This window comes from Myotis yumanensis, unplaced genomic scaffold (assembly GCF_028538775.1).
Source record: "Myotis yumanensis isolate MYYU_CA2020_CCGP unplaced genomic scaffold, mMyoYum1.0.hap1 SCAF_15, whole genome shotgun sequence".
NCBI classification, from domain to species: Eukaryota; Metazoa; Chordata; class Mammalia; order Chiroptera; family Vespertilionidae; genus Myotis; species Myotis yumanensis.
In genome coordinates this window covers 27,464,859-27,470,113 of record NW_027223766.1, presented here as the reverse complement: position 1 = coordinate 27,470,113, position 5,255 = coordinate 27,464,859, and the positions used below count along the sequence as shown (strand labels likewise).

Here is a 5,255-nt window from a genome sequence, read left to right as displayed (position 1 = left end):
AGTCTCTGAATCCTCATCTGTTAAACAGAAACATCAAAAATTCCTACAACATGACCCTGCTTGCTAAGCCATAAAGTACAATACAAATGTGCGATTAATTATTTATTGAGTTCCAAGCTGTGCATTTTTACTTCACCTCTTGCTAATAACTCTTGCCTGAAATAACTTCAAAAGAGAACACTTCCTCCTATTTGCCAAAGCCCTGCCTCAGTGTTTACCTGACCCCCTTTCTCTCTAGAAGTTGGGAGCACTTCCTGAGTTTTATAAAGTTCTGTCCCTTCTTCTCACCTTCTCCCATTTAAGTTCAGACTCACAGACGAGGTCTCTGTCTCAAACAGCTCTTCGGAAAAGGTCTGCCCTGGGCAACATTGTCACTGGGTTGTTTGTGATTCTTCTACTTCAGAAAAAGCAATTTCTACTGTAACTGTCTCTCCTTCAGGCTCCATTGATGTCTCAATCTTCCCTCAAGAAGCTTCCAGACAGAATTAATCTCTTCTTCCCACTGATACCATCTTGTTTTTACCTCCAGCATATTTCCAAGTCTATCAGAGGAATAGATGGACCTTCAATTCTAGCCAGGCTGTGAGTTCCTTGAGGAGGGGTTGGGGTCCTGGAGTTTGGGGATAAGGAGATTATAACATGCTCCTCATCTCACTCTGTCACTACATCCCAGAAGGGAAAAAAAAGTTAACTATCGCAAATATAAATTCCTAAGAATCATAAAAGTATATGAATCTGCTTTTTAGATTAGAGGACAAGTCATATTTCTGCGAATTCTGAAACAGAGTATAATTTACAGGATGGATTTATCAAAGAAAGAAAAAAAAAAACCCAGAGGCACACACAAAGGCAAGCTATGAGCACCATCTCATAGAGATGTCAATTGTCAATCACAGTCTCATCAGCATATGCCCTTCCATTCCTGGCCTCATCCAAGGACATGGGTGAGGTCAACACTGGGAGAGCAAGGGCACCACTATCATCAACACACTTTCCCACACACACGTAGATTTGTTGGCCCTGTTGCCTGCATGTTACAGTCCATGATGACGTCCACATCTGTCATCTGTTTCAATCCCCTCATTCTCTTGTCTATAAGGACAGAAGCTTTAGCAGCAACAACAGGCAAGGTCTGAGATGAATCTCCCTGCTTGTAGTCACTTAGACTGTGCTAGGATGAACCTGGGCTCACCCCATGGAATCCACAGAATCCTTAACTCCAGCCCCTGAAGTTTGCTCTGGTCATTCCCTAGGCCTGGGCCCTAATTCCGTTCAATCCCTCCCTGAACCTGAGCTTTCTGAATGAAAACCCACACCCAAAGTACCTCACGCTGCTATCCTTCCTGTTCAGGCCCTGCTGCCCAGACTCCTAGAGTACTGCCAACCTCCTGGAACCTCCTACCATAGAGGTGTGGTGAGGAGAAACCTCACTTGCAGATCAAACCTCCCTGTCCAAATACACACCTGCACAAACACTTAAGAACTTGCCACATCCAGTCCTCACTTCAGCAGCACATATACTAAAATTGGAATGATGCAGAGACAATTAGCATGGCCCTGCACAAGGATGACATGCAAATTCATGAAGTGTTCTGTATTTTTTGAAGTGCCCCAGTGGGTGTCCTCACATCCTTTAGAAGAAATATAAGTCAAAACACAGTGGATGGCCTCAATAGCAAAATCATGACTTGTCACAATTTAAAAAAATACAAAACTTGCCATATCCATTATACACTGAGGGTCAGATCCCCAGGCTGCCCCCTGGGCCAGTTTCTCCTGCCCATTGGTTTTCCAGCACCCATAAGCTATGTCCCACTTTCTGTCCATCACCGGGCCTACGCTGTTACAATCCCAACATGCTCTGTAGGTGAGCTCACATGAGCTAGGGCACATCCATCCAAGTCAAAGACCCCAACATGCTATACATTTGTTCTCCAGCCAGTTCATGATAATAGAAGGTACATTTGCCACCAGTGAAGAGAGTGGACATTTTTGCCCAGAAAATCATGTAGCATCTGATGATGAAACCTTGTACATAATCATGAAGAGGTTTTCTAGAATAAGGATCACAAACTCAAACATCTCCCAGTGTCAGGAAGATAAGCGGATGAATGGTGTGAGGCAGGGTTAAGAGTAAAACAATCCGGCCATACCCACTGGTAATGCACATCCACCGTATGGTTGACTTTATGTGACCAGTTGGGACATCATGTTCTTTCCAGGAAGATAAAGGCACTGAGTTTTGCCTGGCATTTCCCAGAAACGCAGATATGGAGAGGTCCTCCACCTGTACAGGGACCTTGTGTCTCACTGTAAATGAAAGGGTTACTCCCACCTAAGCCTTTTCTCAATCTGACCTCATATGGGAGGGAAATCAAGAGGCCTTCAGGTCGGCTCTGGAGTGATTTTTGGCAAGAGGGGGACCAAAGGAGGACAGGCTTTCTGCCAAACCCTGCTCTTGTGAAAAATCATTTAGCCCATTCTCACCAGACGTATAAAATCATCTGTAATAAATGTTTCCTGAAAATGTCAGGGGAATTTTTCCATTTTTACATGCTAAGGTTATAAGAGAGTCATTGAAGCACAGAATCAGTCATGCAAGCTCTGGAAACCAAATATCTGATCAAAAAAGAAAAGAAGTGCCCCACAGCTCTGTTCCCTTCATCTAAGTTCCTTTCTAGTTGCTGCAAAGGTCAAAGATTAATTTCATAAATCTGTTTGATTTGTGGATATGAGATTGCTACAGAATCTAATTGCTTGGAAAAGATGATTTGATGGAGATATTCAGTAATAAGTGCAGCCTCAGTGATATCATCACTTCCACCCCCAGAAGAGTGCCTGGGAATCAGAATGTGGGTACCATACGGGCCTTGAAGTTCTTTGAAAGAGGAGGAGACTTACTCCTTTGAGGTTATGTAATTTATTTAGGGAAATGTAGCCAATTATGAGCAAAATGACTCTATATCCTGACAGTAGGGCCATTTTTCATTTCTATACATCAGCAATCTTCAAGCAGAGCTATATTCATATGAAGACCTCCCAAAGCATATACAGGCACAAATAAAATCAATTTAGAGGAAACAACGTTCAGGTCCACAATTATCAAATGTGTATTCTTTTACATGATTGATCTGTATAAGAAAGCATCTTGAGTTAGCAAGCCAATTCTCCTTTCCAAGTCCCCTTCCCCAGTTTTCTCCCATTCTGAAAAAAAAATAAAAAAAGAGAGAGATATTTTACTGCCATACAAAGCATGGTACCCAAGGTACCAAACAAAAGAACAATTTAAAATTTTTATATCTATAGAGCCACTAATGGAAAAATATAACTTCACCTCATATTTATCATCTAGAGAAGCATTTACAATAATATTTTAGTCTTTATTAAAGTATATAGCATATACATATATATTATTTGGATCAATTGTGAATTACTAATAATTATAATGACAACACAATCTAAACAAAATTTGTTTTGCAACTTGGAGCCTTGGAGTTGTAAAAAATCATTGTTTTTCAATGTGGGAAAATATTTTTGTTGCCGAAAATTTTTATAGGTTGATCAATAAAAGATCTTCAAACATGAAAATATGTTACAATAAGAGAAAATTCTGTGATTGGGGGGGAAATAAAAATGTGATTTTTTTAAGGTGAAAAGATGTGATACAGAATTGTTACCAGCATTGGGGTTCTTGGATTCCCCAAGATAGAAATGGAGAGAAAATACCAGAGAAATTTCCAGACAGATTTTATTAAGCTTATGCTTGAGCACAAGGGAGGCAGCACAGAGGAAAAGAAAATCCTCTGAACTGGTTCAGGGGCTGGCTGTATTTGGCTGCTTTTCTAAGCCAGGAACAGGGTGGGCTTATGTGAAAAGGCTTGTGAAGGGTTCAGGAGTGGAATTTTCCATGTTAGGATGGGTTTACTTGCCCTTTCCAGCTGTGTTGCCTAGTAACTATGTTCACACCTTCACTATGTGGCAAGATGGCAGACTTCTCATTTCTGCCACCCTAGAAAGGATATATAAGGGTCAGACTTTGATCAAATTGCATGAGTGTCAGTAGTTTAACATCCACAGTAAGGGATAAAATCAGCTAACTCTGTGTTTTTGAGTAGGGAGTGGAGAGGTGGTGATCTTTCTGAGGTCAGCTCATCTGGTGTTTCTTCTGACCACCTAGCCTTACCTTGGCTTCTTGTGCACCCAATATTCTTCATTCCTGGGCCCAAGTCCCTATGCCGTCTCAAAATTTGTAAATTTAAGTAAAAGCTGTTCATGTTTGTTCGTTTTTTTAAATTAGATGATAGTGGGTGCCAAAGACTATGGAATCTTTATGCCACTGGGTTAATTTAAAAGAGTGATGTATTATTTTATTTCAAATTTTTCAATAAGTATGTTTGAAGTTTTATCCTTTGCAATTATTTGAATTTATGAAGAAAAACTTACAGGTTAACTAAGAAAGAGGTAAGGGGGTACATAGTTTTTTAAAAATACTTTGAGGGAAAAGGAGCAAAATTCTTTGAAGACAATTGCTTTTTACTTATTTTTTGTCGGGGGGGCGGGGGTGAGTAGTGGACTAGGTGATAAAGAAGAAAGAACTGTGGCCTGGGAGCTCTGTCCTGCTACTGGGCCAATAGGTCAGTCTGAGGAGTGTGTTTATAAGCAAACCACCAGATGCCTCGCAAACCCATTCCTTCTTCCTGGAAATATAGCTAAACCACATTTCCAACACTCTGCATCTCAGTGTAAAAGTCTTTCCTGCTCATATAAATTTGTTTAAGTTTAACAAAGTTAGATACAACAGGTCCTCAAATAACACCATTTCTTAATGTCATTGGGTCCAACATTCTTTCCTTACAACACTGATGAGATGCCATAGGAACTTAATTCTTGTTTATACCTATTACTCTATGGTAAAATTGGTTTTCCTAAACATTCAAAAACCTATCTGCGATGTTCAGTGAGGACTTACTGTAGATGTAAATTTTCCTTTAAGGAAAGGGCCTTCTCAGAGCCTTCAGTATGCTAATAATTGAAATCTCCATGTTCCCCAAATGATATGCTCGTGGAGCCCTTTCCCTGAGTACATATACATCTGCAAACCCAGCTTGAGTTCTGAGCAGCCTCTGAAGATAACTGAGCTGCCTTCTCTCCAGGCCTTTGCTCATGCAGCTCCCTTCTGGGGAAGGCTGCTCCATCCTCTCAACTCCTCTCCCCATGGGTCCAAAATGTCCCCATCCTTGAAGATTTCACTCTTC

The 5,255-nt window shown here is 40.8% G+C and overlaps 1 non-coding gene across 1 annotated transcript; it reads left to right on the top strand.

Annotated features, from left to right (window-relative positions):
• The first annotated feature begins 1,496 nt into the window (after window positions 1–1,496).
• Window positions 1,497–1,602, top strand: LOC138993601 (U6 spliceosomal RNA). The gene has a single exon (XR_011468316.1). It is a non-coding gene; the product is annotated as a U6 spliceosomal RNA (small nuclear RNA).
• The last annotated feature ends 3,653 nt before the right edge of the window (window positions 1,603–5,255 follow it).